Consider the following 19,376-nt stretch of genomic DNA (forward strand, 5'->3'; position numbering starts at 1 on the left):
ACATGTTTTCCACAAACTACATCAAGTCTCTGTGTTGTGAAGTATTACTAGAACATCAATAAATACAATATACATCAATAAATACACACACATCCCTAAACTCAGCTGTGCCTTGCAGAGCAGCTAAAGAAGCACACAATCCATTTTTTACTGAGTTATGTTGAGCTGAACTAACCTGATATGTTTTTATATCCCCAGAAATAAGATGGATAAGAAAGCTTTCAGTCATTTTCAATAGGATTGACCATCTTGTCTTTGTTAGAGCTCTACTCATGGTTTGATCATTGCAGGTTACCATATTTCTTTTCAAAATTGACTGCCAAGGGTGAGGGTTATGGCCCATTGGAAGTCTTGAAGACATGAGTCATATCACTCAAGGCAGAACTTTTGAGCCAGACCATTTATCTGAGGGCACAAGATACTGTTATTTACAGCAAACTGAGCTAAACAACAGGCAGAAAAAGTCTGTTTACTGAAACACAGCACAAAAAGAATGGCAGAATGGGCACCGCTGGGAATGTGAGCAGAACATTTCTGTATCCTCATGATCTAATAATGTGGGTCTGGTTGTTAGAACTTGAATATCTTAACATAATTGAATACTTGGGGATATTTCTTGGGGAATTAAATACCTGTTGAGCAAGCATACCCTGGGGGATGAGGGAGAGCAATGGGTTAGGATTTCAGAGAATGCCAGTAGAAACAGGATAAAATAGCATATGGGAGTTTTTTCAGCAAGAAAAATGGAAAAATGTGGCTTCTATTGACATTATTAAAAACTGAATTTCAGGATAGCTGGGCAATTGTTCTGGTAAGCAAAATGTTTCCATAAATTTACTTTCAATGACACATATTGGTATTTACTACTTCTCAAGACACAAAATGTTCATTCTTAGATGTTTCCAGTATGACTTTTTTCTGTCATTCTCAAGCACAAAAACTCCTCAATGCTCCACGTAGTTTATATTTATAGTTTGACTTTAAATCTTAGCTATTAATCCAGCAGGCATTAGTGTGGAATTGTGATGTGAAATTTCTAGCATCAACATTGGACCACATTGCACTGTAACCCTTTTTATATGGGGTCATCACTGCAGACGGTGACTGGAGCCGTGAAATTAAGACACTTGCTCCTTAGAAGAAAAACTATGACAAACCTAGACAGTGTATTAAAAAGCAGAGACATTACTTGCTGACAGAGGTAGAAAAGATAGAAGGCAGATGGAGAAGGGGACGACAGAGGATGAGATAGTTGGATGGCATCACTGACTCAATGGACATGAGTTTGAGCAAGCTCCAGGAGATGGTGAAGGACAGGGAAGCCTGGTGTGCTGCAGTCCATGGGGTCACAAAGAGTCAGCCATGACTGAGTGACTGAACAACGGCAACAAAGAGGACAGGAATAAAACAATAGAGTCAGCAACACTGTGCCCCATGACATTTGCCTCAGAGAGGCAGAGGGTGAATGTTAAAATCACTGATGGCTTTCAGCGTCCCAACTGTTTCCAGCATATCATTTCTCAAAATCTCTTGTAGTAACTATCCATCTAAAGCAGATCTTAGAAATGGTGTATTAGTTGACAAGAAAGATGAAAGATAACTGATAACTCATTTGGTGTCTGAACAAATGAATTGGATTCCTAAACAGATTTGAGGATGGGAAATCAAGAAAACAATCTCTCTCTCCCCCCTTCTCTGATTTCAATAACGTCAGCAAAATTCTTTAATTAAATAACTACCCAAACCAGTTGAACAGCTGAAGGCTCTTCATTGAGATGCTCCACTCTTTAATTTCCACTTCTGTGAGGGGAGGAGCCTAGTGGGCTGATGTCCATGGGGTCGCACAGGGTTGGACGCGACTGAAGCAACTTAGCAGCAGCAGAGATGAGAAGCTTTACCTCACCTATCTAGACCCATGAAATGCAAGAACTGGGCTGGGTACAAAAAGGGATTAGGAGATGCAAAGACACAGTCATCCAGGAATTCGCAGTCTATATGCATCATGATGTTCATGGTTCCCTTCATCTCTAAACAAGCTAATTTTCTAATGTCCTCACCATTGCTACATGATTATACAGCTATTAAATACTGGCTTAGATTCTTGAAGATATATCAACAACATTTTCTGTTTTACAAATCTGCTCTTGTGAATAAGTGATACACAGGTGACATTTTTTTACTTTGAAATGGTAGTAAAAGAACCTAGTTTAGTAAAATATTATGTGAGCACAGGCAGAGAAAAGGCAAAGGGCTGGAAAGGGTGCACCTCAGAATCTGGTCCAGCCCTGCTTCCCACATGCTCTGTGAGCACAGATCCAGTTGTTAGTACCTCTGGGCTGCACTCCTCATATATCACAGGTGTACATAAGATGATCTCTAAGGATTACAAAGTGATCTGTCCAGATTTGTATCGTTTGGAGAGTCTGTAACTGTAAAGACAAACTTGGAGCCTGTTTATAACTCTCACCAATTTCTTAGGTTATTAAACGTAAAGTGGCTGTGCTATGGGAACAGAAGAAACTCTTTTCCATTGAGGAGATAGAAGTTGCTCCACCAAAGGTGAAAGAAGTCTGTATTAAAGTAACCTGAGAGTGCATATAAGCCTAAAATTTTATCACCCCTACTTTGAGTATATATTATTGTGAGGTTGGATCCTTAAATAAGGAAATGATTCCCAATTTTCAGTTATTAACTCTCATTCTGTTTTTTTTTTAAATTGATAAGGCCATAGTGGGTATAAAATTAACGGCAGTTATTGATTAAAAAACAGTTCTACTAATCTGCTCTGTATAACTTTCATTTGTTGAATTTTTATTGACACAGTGATAAAAATGGTTAATCATTATGACTAAAGAATATTTTGTAAATCTTCTGGTTATCAAATAACATTGAGATTACTTTTCACAAAAAATAAGGAACTCATTTGTGCCTGGAGAACTGACAGCTTCCTGGAACATTCCCCCCACTCCTTTGGACAGAGCCTAACCGTTGTTTTGATCACCAGATTATTGAATAGTCATTGCTGCCATCTTTCTTTGACCATCTCTTGTTATCCGAGCACTGTGGTAACATACAATTTTGCTCACTTCTCTTCTGCACATCATTCCCATTCCCTCTTATCTTTCATCAAGAGGAGGAACTAACTGTAAACATCTACTTCTGTGCTGGGTAACAAACTGCATTCTAGTTCCCTCACAGGAGCATCAGTTTACTTCAAAAAGACTGAGATTCAAAAATACAGCCAGAGGCAGCAGTACTATAAATTCCCTAAAGAGAGAGATTTTGGTTTGATGGTTGATCCTCAGCTCAGAATTCGCGAATCAACACTATTATATTGGGCAGTCATCCAGCATAAATAATTATAGTCTTTTCAAGAAAGAGATAAATGTCTTCCCAACTGTAGAACAACCCCTTTGCTGGTTGGTGAATGTTCTTTCCTTTGAACCCAGGTGTTGGCAATGGGAATCTGTCAAACAGATGCCCATGTGATGAAAAGGAGCAATAGTGTCTAAGTTTTCAGTGATTGTGGGATATGAAGCTCCTTGGATTGTAGACAGCATTGGAGAAGGAGTCACTACAATGAAACTAGGTGTGCAAATGTTGAGCCACAAGTCTGAGATAAGTAGGGCTGTCTATCCTATCAAAGGAAATAATGCAACTAGGAATTATTAGAGGAGCCTTAATGAATTTAGGAGGATAAAAGAACACAAGGAAAATGGGTTGTATAGAGTGAAATTTAATTTGGCAAAGTCTCAACCTTTAACAAACAAATTTGATGTGGTTATAAACTTTAGAATACAGGCATACCTTTTTTAATTGCACTTTGCTTTATTATGCTTCTAAGGAAATGCTTTTTTTTTTTTTTTTTTAAATTGAAAGTTTGAGGCAACCCTGCCTCAAGCAAGTCTATCAGTGCCATTTTTCCAATAGCAAAATTTTAAATTAAGATATATACACTGCTATTTTACACAATGCTTTGGCATACATAATAGACTACAGGATAGTATAAGCATGATTTTTTTTATGCACTGGGAAACCAAAAAATTTGTGTGACTCACTTTACAACAATGGTCTAGAACTGAACCTGTGATATCTCCAAGGCATGCCTCTACTCTTAAGCTTCTTGCATATGGCATGGGCTCAATTCACATTTGTCTATTTCATCCTTTAATGTTAATGACCAACACATTACATCATGTTTTCTCTCTGGATGACAAAGTCATCCCCCACTTTCTGCCTCAGTGTAGAGAATGCAATGCTTGTCGCAACCCAGATGGCAACCTTTGTATAAGGACAGAGTAGGTTTCAGTCACTTTTCTGTAATGCCATTTAATTGTTCCTGTGCTAATTTTTTGAATTGAATTAATCTGAGTATTTGCCGTATCAAACAGTATCACTGGTCATGGAGTCCTGGCTGATGGCAGCACCAGATGTACATGCAAGGGCAAGCCAGTCTATCACTTCTTGAGCACCAGTACATTCACTGAGTACACGGCGGTGGATGAAACTTCCATCACTAAGACTGTTGATGCAGCTCCTCCTGAGAAAATCTGTTTAACTGGATGTGGATTTTCCACTGGATACAGGGCCACTATTAAGATTGGCAAGGTAAGAAGCAGGGTGGGCTAGTTCCTATTTTATTTTTTAAATGCCTTTTTTTTTTTTTTTTAAGGAAAACTGAAGTTTTTTTTATAAAACAAAACTTTTGAAAGCATCTCATATGCAGGCTGTTTCTACACAATGCCAGGTCAATTGGAAGAGAATGAAAAATTCAGATTTAAAATTTTATTTCTGAATAAGTGAAAATAAAATCTCTAGATTTAATTTTGTTTCCTCTGTATTTCCTTCAGGTTCTTTTCTGAAATTTAGATTCACATCTAAAATTAATCTTTTTCACAAAATAACTATTAACGCTGGTGTGTTAACTTGCTAGGGCTGTTGTAGCAAACTGCCACAGACTTGGTGGCTTAAACAACAGAAACTTATTGTTTCACATTCTGGAAACTAGGAATCCCAAATCAAAGTGTTGGCAGGACTGGTTTCTTCTAAGAGCTGTGAATGAAAGATCTGTTCCAGGTCTCTCTCCTTGGCTGTCTTCTCCCAATGTCTCTTCATATCACCTTCCTTCTATGCCAGTCTTTTTATCCAAATTTTCCCTTTTTATAAGGACATCAATCATACTGGATTAGAACCCATCTAATTACCTTATTTGACTGAGCGACTGAACTAAACTGAACTGAATTACCTTAAAGTTTATTACTTCTGCAAAAACCCTAACTCCAAATGAGATCACATTCTGAGGTACTGGGAGTTAAGACTTCAATGTATGAATAAGTAGTTAGGTTGGGGGACAAAATGCAACCTCTAATGGCTAGTATATAGTATGAAAATGTGAAAATTTAAGAGTGATTATTTTGACTCAGCTTATGTCAGAGGAACTGAGGAGCCTCTTGATGAAAATGAAAAAGGAGAGTGAAAAAGATGGCTTAAAACTCAGCATTCAAAAAACTAATGATCATGGCATCTGGACCCATCACTTCATGGCAAATAGATAGGGAAGCAATGGAAACAGTGACAGACTTTTATTTTCTTGGGCTCCAAAATCACTGCAGTTGCTGACTGCAGCCATCAAACTAAGAGACACTTGCTTCTTCGAAGAAAAGCTATGATCAATCTAGACAGCATAGTAAAAAGCAGAGACATCACTTTGCCTACAAAGGTCCATTTATAGAATCAAAGCTATGGTTTTTCCAGTAGTCATGTATGGATGTGGACCATAAAGAAGGCTGAGTGCTGAAGAATTGATGCTTTTGAACTGTGGTGTTGGAGAAGACTCTTGGGAGTCTCTTGGACTGCAAGGAGATCAAACTAGTCAATTCTAAAGGAAATTGGTCCTGAATATTCATTAGAAGGACTGACGCTGAAGCTGAAGCTCCAGTACTTTGGCCACTTGATGCAAAGAACTAACTCACTGGAAAAGACCCTGAAGCTGGGAAAGATTGAAGACAGGAGGAGAAGAAGATGACAGAGGATGAGATGGTTGGACAGCATGACCAATTCAATGGACAGGAGTTTGAGCAGGCTCCAGGAGTTGGTGATGGACAAGGAAGCCCTGCATGCTGCAGTACATGGGGTTGCGAAGAGTCAGACACAACCGAGTGACTAAACTGACTCTCTATGTCACTCTTAATAAGTAGAAGAAGTGGGTAAAATAACACACAATTCATAACTACTAAAACCATTCCCCAAACAATCCCGTATGTGGTGGTCTCATCCAACTCTGAAGTCTTAAAAATTGTCCATATGTTAGTTGAGTTGAAATTTCTATCTCCAGTACTCTCTCTGAACCCCAAATTCTTTCATCCAATGCCATACCTGACATCTCCCTTTAAGAATCTCACAGGTATCTCAAAATGAGTATGTATCATATGGAATTCTTAATTTTCTTCTTCCCTGTCACCCAGACATATTTATGCCCACTCTAATTTTCTTCATCCTTGATCTTCCCTCTCCATCCCCTTATATACAATCCAGCAGCAAGTCCTGCTAACTTTACCTACAAGGTATATTTTATTTTATTATTTTTATTATTTTACTTTACAATACTGTATTGGTTTTGCCATACATTGACATGAATCCACCACAGGTGTACATGAGTTCCCAACCCTGAACCCCCCTCCCCATATCATCTCTCTGGGTCATCCCAGTGCACCAGCCCCAAGCATCCTGTATCTTGTATTGAATCTAGACTAGAGATTCGTTTCTTACCTGATAGTATACATGTTTCAATGCCATTCTCCCAAATCATCCCACCCTCTCCCTCTCCCACAGAGTCCAAAAGTCTGTTCTTTACCTCTTGTCTCTTTTGCTGTCTTGCATACAGGGTTATCATTACCATCTTTCTAAATTCCATATATATGCATTAGTATACTATATTGGTGTTTTTCTTTCTGGCTTACTTTGCTCTGTATAATCGGCTCCAGTTTCATCCACCTCATTAGAATTGATTCAAATGTATTCTTTTTAATGGCTGAGTAATACTCCATTGTGTATATGTACCACAGCTTTCTTATCCATTCGTCTGCTGATGGACATCTAGGTTGCTTCCATGTCCTGGCTATTATAAACAGTGCTGCGATGAATATTGGGGTACATGTGTCTCTTTCAATTCTGGTATGTTTTAAATCTTTCCATTTTCTTCATCTCACTACCATTATCATATCTTCATTGGATGCAATGGCCTTCCTTTTATTGTTTTCATTACTCCTCTCCATCTCCAGTAATTCTCCATTTACAAATCAGAGTAATTTTATAAAACATAAATTGGTCTGCATTACATCTTTGCTAAAAACCCTTCAATAGCTTCCATTCTTGGAACAATCTCATCTAACCCACTATGATCCACTCACACTCGCCTCTCGTGAGATGTATAAGCCTGCTGAGCTGTCCTTGTCTTGCATGAAAATATTTACACAAGGTATTCTGATTGTCTGGAATGCTCATCTACTGAGCCCTTATGTGGCTGCTTCCTTAACATTATTCTCAGTTTAAAGGTCACCTGCCAAAACCAATACAGTATTGTAAAGTAAAATAAAGTAAAAATAAAAATTTAAATTAAAAAAAAATAAATAAAAAATAAAGATCACCTGTTGGGAAAAGTTACAATGCTGGGGGAAACAGAAAAGTGAAAGTGTTAGTCGCTCAGTCGTGCCTGACTCTTTGCAACCCCATGGACTGTAGACTGCCAGGCTCCTCTGTCCATGGGATTCTCTTGGCAAGAATACTGGATGGCCATTCCTGGGTAGCCATTCCTGTCTCCAGGGGTTCTTCCTGAGCCAGAAATTGAACCCAGGTCTCCTGCATTGCAGGCAAATTCTTTACCACTGAGCCACCGGGGAAGAAACAGAAAGACTACCAATTTAGATTTGCATCCTAGTAAAATCTAAAAATTAAGGAGAAATAAATGGTTTCTCTGGAGGAGAGTTAGAAGTTGGCTGAAAGCTCAACATTCAGAAAACTAAGATCATGGCATCTGGTCCCATCACTTCATGGGAAATAGATGGGGAAACAGTGGAAACAGTGTCAGACTTTATTTTTGGGGGCCCCAAAATCACTGCAGGTGGTGATTGCAGCCATGAAATTTAAAGACACTCCTTGGAAGGAAAGTTATGACCAACCTAGACAGCATATTGAAAAGCAGAGACATTACTTTGCCAACAAAGGTCCGTGTAGTCAAGGCTATGGTTTTTCCAGTGGTCGTGTATGAATATGAGAGTTGGACTGTGAAGAAAGCTGAGCACCAAAGAATTGATGCTTTTGAACTGTGGTGTTGGAGAATACTCTTGACAGTCCCTTGGGCTGCAAGGAGGTCCAACCAGTCCATTCTAAAAGAGGTCGGTCCTGGGTGTTGTTTGGAAGGAATGATGTTAAAGTTGAAACTCCAGTACTTGGGTCACCTCATGCAAAGAATTGACTTATTGGAAAAGACTGATGCTGGGATTGGGGGCAGGAGGAAAAGGGGACAACAGAGGATGAGATGGCTGGATGACATCACTGACTCGATGGACGTGAGTTTGAGTGAACTCCGGGAGTTGGTGATGGACAGGGAGACCTGGCGTGCTGAAATTCATGGGGTCGCAAAGAGTCGGACATGACTGAGTGACTGAACTGAATTGAGCTGAAATGGTTTCTCAAAAAAAAAAAAAAAAAAAAAAATCACCTGCTTGCTCAAAGAAGTTCTTCATTTCTTTCTGTCCACTACATCTAAGCAGGAATCTCTTTCTATTATTCAAGGTAACATGACTGGTTCATTAATAGTATGGTCCCAAATCTCAAATTCTTGTGCCTTTACTTTTCGTTAGCCCACAAGCTCCAGGAAGGTGTGGACCAAGTCTCTGTTCCCTGCACTGCTTAGCAAGGAGCCTGGACATAGTAATGACTCAATAAATAATACTTGGAAAAGTATGAATGAATAAAGGAAAGGGATGTCCAAATATGTGGAAGACTAAAAAGGTAAGGAGTTTGTGGAAAATATACATATGGCTGTTGAAACAGATTTATTCCAAGAAAGAGATGAGAGAAGGGACATTGATATAGTTTAAATTAGTATTCTACTTTTTTTACTGTGCTAGTAAAACTACCAGAGAAATTACAAGAAAAGGCAGAACATGCCCAGTTTAGTTTCTGACCACAAAGAACTCATCAATAAAATGTGTTGTCGAATGAGTGAATGATTAATGATATTTGAGAGAATGGCCACACGGATTTCAAAGCTCCAAGTTCAGGAACTGAACTGAGAGCTTGGGAGGCCACAGCTGAAATTACAGCTCATGGAGAGTGGGTATGGCACCTCTGTACCCACAGAAATCTCTGCTTATAAGTTTAGACATTTCAAAACACATGCATATATAGATACAGGTCTTTCTGTTTTCAGGTTTCCTTGCTCCCTGCTGTGTAATAGGATTAAAAGTGTTCTAGGAGTGTTTTCAGGTTTCCTTGCCCCCTGCTGTATAATAGGATTAAGAGTGTTCATCTAGGAGATGAATTTTGGCTAGAATCTTCTTTAATATAGCATGAAATAAAAGTGTTAGTTGCTCAGTCACATCTGACTTTTTGCAACCCAGGGACTACGTGCTGGTTGCATAGTCCACTGGAATTCTCCAGGCAACAATACTGGAATCAGTAGCCATTCCCTTCTCCAAGGGATGTTCCCAACCCAGGGATTGACCCTGAGTCTCCTGCATGACAGGCAGATTCTTTACCATATGAGCCACCAGGGAAACCCTAATAACACGTAGTATGGGTAAAAATCCTCCAACTGATTTAACTACATTTTCTTCCTGAAGCTATACATGGATCGATAATCTATTGCAACATGGAGGCTCAACTTTCAACTTATTTACAAAAGATTCAGTTATGATCACTAAGAACATGCTGGTTAAACCAAATCTAAAACAAATTTGGCAAGGGTTTGTGCTGTTTCTGATTCTCTTTGTGGCACTGTCATGAGAATGAGTCATTTGGTCCTAGTAACTCATCAAAGTGATCTTCTGAATTTCATGTTCTATGATTGGAGATGCTTGGCAGGTTCTACCTTTTTACCCTAGGTCTAGCATTTACAGGACTTGTCTCCCCACAGGTCACCCCTGGCTCAATGTGTGTAGTCTTTGGCCTGGGAGGAGTTGCCCTTTCGGTCATCATGGGCTGTAAGTCAGCTGGTGCATCCAGGATCGTTGGGGCTGACCTCAGCAAAGACAAATTTGAAAAGGCTGTGGCTGTAGGAGCCACTGAGTGCATCAGCCCCAAGGACTTCACCAAGCCCGTCAGTGAGGTGCTGTCAGAAATGACAGGTGACACTATGGGCTACTGTCATGAAGTTATTGGGCATCTTGAAACTATGGTAAGAGCCAGGATAATGGGAGCCACGCAATATACAAGCTGCCTCGATTGCACAAAGGGAAACTCATTTTCCATAGCTTTACTAACAGGAACTACCTATTAGGCAAAATACCTGGTAATCGTGAAGCAGTTGTGCTTAAAGCCACACAAAAACTTACGTGCAGGTCTGCCTGTAAAGTTAAGTATCACATCATGCCACTCTCATGTGGCCAGACTGCGGGGAAGTCAACCATCAGGGCAAATTGCCCAAGTATTACTCTGCTTTGTATATATGGCTTTTTTTTTTTTTTTTTCTTTTGCAACAATGATTACATCTCTTGAACATTAGTAAGCCAAATAGCCTAAAGTGACTCTTTGGGGAGAAAGCAGGAACAAAAGGCATGGGTGGAGGGGCTATTCCAAATTTGGCCATCTTCCCTCAAAACCATGGTGTAGCCAATTTCTCACTCTATACCTGAGCTTTGCTTCTTTGTATCTGCTGCTGCTGCTGCTAAGTCACATCAGTCGTGTCCGACTCTGTGCGACCCCAGAGATGGCAGCCCACCAGGCTCCCCCGTCCCTGGGATTCTCCAGGCAAGAACACTGGAGTGGGTTGCCATTTCCTTCTCCAATGCATGAAAGTGAAGAGTGAAAGTGAAGTCATTCAGTCATGTCCGACTCTTAGCGACCCCATGGACTGCAGCCCACCAGGCTCCCCTGTCCATGAGATTTTCCAGGCAAGAGTACTGGAGTGGGTTGCCAGTGCCTTCTCCGTCTCTTATCTGAATTCTCTCAAAATAGAAGCCCTCAATTCTCTAAAATATGCCTCCCTTGTGGCAGTCAGTAGCACCAGACTTCTGCTTAGATCTGAGGTCAGATCTCCTGGACTAGAAAGCCTCAGTCTGTGCTACGGTAGGAAAGGAGAACTGCAATATGGGACAATATGGGACACAATCAATTCTCTCCCTATTGAGCAGTAGCCTAAATTCGCTCTAATATTTTTGGTACCTTAGGAAAAAGTAGTCTTTACCACTGTTGTCATTCCCCTTCCCTGATGTCACTTAGAATTATTACATAGCAACCAATACCACGTTTACACAGTCAATATGCAACATTGGATATTATTAGGTTCTGTTGATTTCCAGATGATACTTTAATGAACATGGGTCTCTAATAAATAACATCTATTGCTACAACCTACTGAAAGGTTGTTGTTGAATCACGACGCTGGGATTCTTGGCCCCCGGAGGAGAAGAATTCAATCCGGGGCCAGAGACGAGGCTTGATCACTCAGAGCTTTTGTGTAATAAAAGTTTTATTAAAGTATAAAGGAGATGGAGAAAGCTTCTGACATAGACATCAGAAGCGGGCAGAAAGAGTGCCCCCCTGTTAGTCTTTAGCTGGATGTTATATAGTCACTAGCAGTCTGTTAATGAAAGAAAGGAATGTCTTAAAACTCAGAATGGCACCAGGCCCCCTCACCCATAAGATGCATTTTGTGATAATCTTGGCACCAAATGGTACACCTTGGGCCATAAAATGATTAACTTGAATCTTGAAGAAGGGCAGATCACCATACAAATAGTTTCATTTACATAGATTAGAGGAACAATATCTGAGTATAACATACTGGTTTGTCAAGTAGGTTCTGAGCCGAAAGGCAGAACCAACTTGAAGACAGAGTTTGGGGTAAATGCATAGTACATTAGCATAGCTTAAGATAAACATATCCACGAGAAAAAGGCATTGATTAACTTCAGGTGAAACCAGGTGTCATGGCAACACAGAATTTTAAGAAAAACCTCCTTTTAAATTTGTATAGAGAAGGAAAAAATATCGCTAGTTTGTTTCCTCCTGCTGCTTAAGAGAGAGAAAAATGTCTGACTCTTGCAGGCTATTTCCTCCATTTGGAGACCCCTGGCCTTCCTGCCTGTTACCCTCTCACTATCAAGTATTCAGAAAAACTATTAATAAATAGTTAATGGGCGGATGACCAGCAAATGTGGGATTAGTCTCAGAGATGCAACCAAGAAAGGGATTCCTTTTTCCTACATTTTAACATTTGATTTAATTTTCATATTAAAGGTTAATTAAAAAAACTGGGTCAATTGATTCAGTATAGGTAATTTGATTTAGTTTAGTTCAAATGGCTTTCTAAACCTTCTCAAGTGGTGATATTGTTCTGAAAATGTAGGAAATTTCCCCCTGCATTTTGGTCCATGGTAAACTGAAAATGCCATGAACACTGACCACATTAATTTCTACTTTCTGCCTTAAAAGTCAAATGTATGAACAAGTTTAAGTTGTGACTAAAATTGTGTTGAGAATTTTTTAAAGTAAGCATAAAGCAAAAGGCATGTGGGCCTAATTTTACTTCATGACTTGGAAAATAAATCAACTATTAGAACCACAATGTACGTAGGGTATTTCTGAGTCCATAACATGAGATGAGAAATAAACATTCTCCTTCATTCTAAACTTGGATTGATGCCTTTGCATCTGCAATAAGAACTAAGTGGTCAGCATGGTGGTAGGGGCCCCTCCATCAGCCAAGATGCTCACTTACACCCAGTGCTGCTCTTCACTGGACGCATGTGGAAGGGATGCATTTTTGAAGGTAAGAACAACAGAGCCTCCAGCCTGAGAGTGTGGCTTTAACCCTGTTGACAATGAAAGAAGTCTGTTTTCTCATCATATCCTCCCTGAAAAGTCTTTCTTCCAAGAATGGATATGAAGTGATCTAAAATGAGACTGTGGCCGTGATGATACAAAAGATGATCCCCCTACTCTGATTTAGTGCTAGTATTGGTGGTATATTTTTAGTATTAGCATCTGCCATACTAAGGCCTGAATGAGAGGCTCCAGCACTCCCTGTTGGGATGATTTTATGGAACAGAAATTTCTGATTTAATCTATTATTTTCAACATACATGAGAATGTGTATGAAAAATAGAGTTTATTTGATTCACTAAATATCATCGACAGAAAGTTCTGGATCTAAAGCCAAAATAAAAGGGATTGTCCCATTTTATGGGGATGATTGAAAATAACACAGAAAGTCTGACACAGACAATGGTCAACTCAGTCCTGGTTTTTTTTTAATCATATACATTTTTATTTTTTATTTTTATAAATTTATTTATTTTAATTGGAGGCTAATTACTTTACAATACTGTATTGGTTTTGCCATACATCAACATGAATCGCTACGGGTGTACACGTGTTCCCCATCCTGAACCCCCCTCCCCCCTCCCTCCTCCCTCCCCGTACCATCCCTCTGGGTCATCCCAGTGCACCAGCCCCAAACATCCTGTATCCTGCATCGAACCTGGACTGGCGATTCGTTTCTTATATGATATTATACATGTTTCTATGCCATTCTCCCATATCATCCTGCCTTCACCCTCTCCCACAGAGTCCAAGACTGTTCTATACATCTGTGTATCTTTTGCTGTCTCGCACACAGGGTTATCATTACCATCTTTCTAAATTCCATATATATGTGTTAGTATACTGTATCGGTGTTTTTCTTTCTGGCTTACTTCACTCTGTACAATAGGCTCCAGTTTCATCCACCTCATTAGAACAGATTCAAATGTGTTCTTTTTAATGGCTGAGGAATACTCCATTGTGTATATGTACCGCAGCTTTCTTATCCATTCGTCTTCTGATGGACATCTAGGTTGCTTCCATGTCCTGGCTATTATAAACAGTGCTGCGATGAACACTGGGGTATACGTGTCTCTTTCAGTTCTGGTTTCCTCGGTGCGTATGCCCAGCAGTTGGATTGCTGGGTCATAAGGCAGTTCTATTTCCAGCTTTTTAAGGAATCTCCACACTGTTCTCCACAGTGGCTGTACTAGTTTGCATTCCCACCAACAGTGTAAGTCCTGGTCTTAAATGAACTATCAGCAGGATTTTATATAGCTGGCAGCTCCCTTTTTCTCAAACACTCCGTTCACCTCACTTCTAGATATTACTTTGTTGTTGCTGCTATTGTTCTTCCTCCTCCCTTCCTCCTCTTCCTTCCTCACTGGTCACTCCTTCCAGGAATCTTTGCTTGGTTCCCCTACATCCTTAAGATTCTAACTTTGGTGTGTCCTAAGGTTCAGTGTTCAGTCCTCTTCTCCTCTTTATTTACACTTCCTTCCACAGTGATCTTCTGTGGTCTCAAGACTTTAAATACACTCTACCCATAACACTTAAGTTTATGTCTTCAGCCTAGACCTGAAGATATAAAGGTTGCCTACCTGGCATGTCCACTTGGATAGTTGGTAGACATGTGAACTTTACCTGCCCCAAACCACTCCTGCCTCCCAGTCTTCCCATCTCAATAAATGACGACTCCATCATTCCTGTTAATCAGGCCTCAAACCCCGGGTTATGCTCTTTCTCTTGTACCATGAGTATTTCAGCAAAGCCTGTTGTCTCTACCTTCAAAGTATACCCAGGATTGATCATTTCTCACCAGCACCATCACTCGTCCAAGTCACCATCACCGCTTCCTGCGTGACATCAATGACTTACTTGGTCAACGGCCTCCCTGCTTTTGCCCTTTGTCTCCTAGAGTATTCCCTACAGAGCAGCCAGAGAATGAGACTATTAAAAGGGAAATCCGATCAGGTCACCCTTCTCCCAAACACCTCTAATGACTTCCTTTCTCACTCAGAATAAAATCTCAAACATGCAATGGCCGAAAGCCCCCCTATGATCCAGCCCTCTGACCCCACTGCTACCACTGCTGTCCCTCTATTCTTGACACACTGGCCTCCTCACTGTTCTCATTGGCCAACACTTCACCTCAACACCTTTATAATTACTCTGCCTTCTCCCTGAACTACTTTACCCCAAGATTTCTGGATAGTTCCTGTCCTTTATGTTTTTGTTCAGATGTCACCCTATCAGACTGGACTTCCCTAAGCCTTAAAAAATCACATTCCCACCCCACCTGCATAACCTCGGCCTCTGCACAACCTACTGCCCCTACTCTATTTTTCCCCTTTGTTCTTGTCATTGATGATGTACTCTGCAATATTTGTTTGCTGTCAGTCTCCCTGAACTAAAGGGAGAGAATTCTTGGGCTTCCTGTTCTTCCTGAGACCAGGGACAGGCCATTTTTTGCCTCCATCTTGTTCCCATCTCTGAAATGGTACCTGGTACTTAAAGTGAAAGTGTTAGTCACTCAGTCATGCCCAACTCTTTGCAACCTCGTGGACTGTAGCCTGCCAGGCTTCTCTGTCCATGGGATTCTCCAGGGAAGAATACAGGAGTGGGTTGCCATTTTCTTCTCCAGGTCATCTTCCCAACCAAGGGATTGAACCCACGTCTCCTACATTGCAGGTGGATTCTTTACCATCTGAGCCATCAGGGAAGCCCCCTGGTACTTAGCATATACTCAAAAGACACTCAGTGAATATGTGAATTCTACTTCTAATTTGTCAATAATCCATACTACCCACATCACACAAATAGTCAAAGTGAGGAAGCTCAACTTATATCTCTTATTGTTTATTTCTCAACTAGTCTTATTCTCTCTAAGGAGCCCTCTCTGAAGAATCTCATCTGTACCAACTGGCCTCTCATTTTTCGTATCCCAGGTCTGCGGAAAGAGAAAAGACTTGGCCTCACGCTGGCCGTAGTCTATGTCTCTGGTGACCTTGACAAGAGCTATAGCAGCCAGGTACTGAGTGGGCTCAAGAGAAAGTAAGAGAAAAGGAAGTGGGACTGAGAACACTGAACTGGAGAAAATTCTTCCTGTAGAGTAGTTTTCCTGTAAAAGGAGAAGAGATATGGGGTAGCTAGAAGATGTGGGGGCAAGAAAGGTTTTTCATGGAGTTTCTGCCTTTGTTTCTTGAGAAGGGAGAAATGCAGTTCCGTTGTGTGCTGCTGAGAATAGTATCATTCAGGGTAAAGGTAACAGTGCAAAAGAGAGAAGGAACAAATATAAAATAATAAAATATAAAAATCATTTAGTAAAGTCTAAAGAGAACACGTGTGCTTATTTACAGGTTGGGAAAGCAGAGATTATGTTCCCAAACTAGTGACTGATTTCCTGGAAAAGAAATTTGACCTGGACCAATTGATAACACATGATTTAGCTTTTAAAAAAAAATCAATAAAAGATTTGAACTGCTCAACTCAGGACAAAGGTACTTGCTTTTTTATGGTTATCTTGTCTTCTTCTCATAGGCTACTTTTTAAATTTAATATTTATAAATGTATGTTTCCTTCACATTTTATATTTTTTATGTAGCAAGATTTGTAAAGACTTACAAAAAGAATAAGCCTTTTTCATAGACTTATTGTGTCATTGTCCTATAGAACCAATTTTTAAAACCTCTGTACTTTGATTTTTTAATAGATTGATTTCATCTTAGGTATTTTTATTTTGTCACAAACCCCCTCACTTCTTCAAGTATTGCCACAAAATTTCCTTACTTTATAGTTTTTAAAGTGCTTTCTAAAGTGTGTTTTCTTCTGATCCTTGAAGATTAGATTTTGTTTCCTTACTTGTTTTTTTAACTTTTGATTCCCTTCACTTATTTCTACCATGTCATACTCCCATTCTAAAGGAGATCAGTCCTGGGTGTTCTTTGGAAGGAATGATGCTAAAGCTGAAACTCCAGTACTTTGGCCACCTCATGTGAAGAGTTGACTCATTGGAAAAGACTCTGATGCCAGGAGGGATTGGGGGCAGGAGGAGAAGGGGACGACAGAGGATGAGATGGCTGGATGGCATCACTGACTTGATGGACATGAGTCTGAGTGAACTCCAGGAGCTGATAATGGACAGGGAGGCCTGGTGTGCTGCAATTCATGGGGTCGCAAAGAGTCGGACAGTTCAGACTGAGCGACTGAACTGAACTGAATCTGTTCTCTGTATCTATGAAGTTGTTCTTGTTATTTTAGATTCCACATTCCACATACAAGTGAGATCATATAGCATTTGTCTTTGACTGACTCATTTCACTTAGCATAATGCCCTTGAGGCCATCCGTTTTGTTGTAAATAGCAAAATTTAATTCTTTTATGACAAAATATTCCACTATACACACATGCACACTTCATTCATCCATTCATGGACACAGGTTGTTTCCTCTTCTTGGCTATTGTAAACAGTGCTGCAGTGAACACAGGTGTGCTTGCTCTCATTTTGCACAGTTGTTACCTTAGTTAAATTCAGTTATCTCTCACTGACCATGTTAACACAGTTGTGTGATAATAGGTCTCCTGCCTACTATACTTTACCATATTGGCCAGAACTTCACTAAACTGCTAAAACTCAAGTTGCCCCCAAATATCAATGCCTTAGCATGGTTTTGAAAGCCTTTACTATTAGACCACAACCTACTTTTATTTGTTAATATATCAAGTCATTTAACAGCTAAGAATTTAGCACCCACCCTATCACAGCCTCTGTGCTAGGCTCTGGGGATAAAGCCAGGGAGTAGCACTCACCTACTTTTCTCCTAGACACCCAGAAGTCTAAGCTCACTGGATGACCCTTCCTGTTCACATCTTCATAGCCTTATTCATCCTTGTCCTTCAGACTTTCCCTTCAGGAAATCACTTTACTCTTGTCAGCTTTTGCAATTGTACTGATGCTTCAAGAATCAGCTTAGATACTCATATCAGAGACCCACAGAAAGAAAATGAATGGTGGAGACCTCAGGCCCGGAAGGATTTCCAATAGCAGAACTGACCTGAAGTTTCCTAAATCAGGCAGGAAGGACACTTGCATGAAATGTTTTTGTTTGGAAGGTATGGAAACAAATCACTAAAGACTGTCATTTTACATTTCAGCATTCAAACTGTCCTGTCATTTTGAGGTTCTAGGTGACAGAAGGTCTGTGTTGTATGACGGTGATCTGGACCTTCCCTTTTTACACTTCCTCTGCTGTGACCATGGATCTGTTTCATAAATACAAGCAGAAGCACAAGAATGAAGACAGATATATATATGAAGATGTATAGTCTTCATGAAATAAACATTCAGTGTCTTATGAGCACCTGGGAATTAGCAGGGTTCTTGGGTCAACAATATTAAAAATTTTAACTTACATGTTCTAAAGCCAAAATTATATATTTTAAGATTGTATATGTGTAATATATAACATACATATAAGTACATATATAATATACATCAAGTACATATATATATACACTTGGATTTTTATGTTGCAATAAAGACTTTTTAAAAGAATTTTACCCTGCAGATTTAGCCATAAAGATATGACACATGTATTTCCTACACTAATATTAATCTTATGGATAGCCTTTAATACATTGTAACCATTCTTTTTGGATTCAAATGTAAATATTTTTAAAAAGCACTTGTTACAAAATAAGTTGAATTAGGTTTTGAAAACAGATCATTGCATAGTGTAAGTTACTTGATTAGGAAAGAAATAGTGAAAGGGAGGATACAAGAGAGGAGCACATTTTAAGTGATTAACTTGAAGAATCATTCTATAACTAGATGAAACTGAAAAGCATAGTATAAGAGATTTGTCAGCATACATGAATATTTCAGGAAAATATGTCTTTTCATAATACTATTTCCAAATTGGGAAAGGAATATGTCAAGGCTGTATATTGTCACCCTGCTTATTTAACTTATATGCAGAGTACATCATGAGAAATGCTGGGCTGGATGAAGCACAAGCTGGAATCAGGATTGCTGGGAGAAATATCAATAACCTCAGATACGCAGATGACACCACACTTATGGCAGAAAGTGAAGACGAACTAAAGAGCTTCTTGATGAAAGTGAAAGAGGAGAGTGAAAAAGTTGGCTTAAAACTCAACATTCAGAAAATGAAGATCATGGCATCTGGTCCCATCACTTCATAGCAAATAGATGGGGAAACAGTGGAAACAGTGACAGACTTTATTTTGGGCTCCAAAATCACTGCAGATGGTGATTGCAACCATGAAATTGAAAGACGCTTACTTCTTGGAAGGAAAGTTATGACCAACCTAGACAGCATTTTAAAAAG

At 39.7% G+C, this 19,376-nt stretch overlaps 1 pseudogene; it reads left to right on the forward strand.

Annotated features, from left to right (window-relative positions):
- Positions 1–501: 501 nt before the first annotated feature.
- On the forward strand, positions 502–18,205 carry LOC128049810 (all-trans-retinol dehydrogenase [NAD(+)] ADH7-like; annotated as a pseudogene).
- The last annotated feature ends 1,171 nt before the right edge of the window (positions 18,206–19,376 follow it).

Source organism: Budorcas taxicolor, chromosome 6 (assembly GCF_023091745.1).
Source record: "Budorcas taxicolor isolate Tak-1 chromosome 6, Takin1.1, whole genome shotgun sequence".
In the NCBI taxonomy this organism is placed as follows: domain Eukaryota; kingdom Metazoa; phylum Chordata; class Mammalia; order Artiodactyla; family Bovidae; genus Budorcas; species Budorcas taxicolor.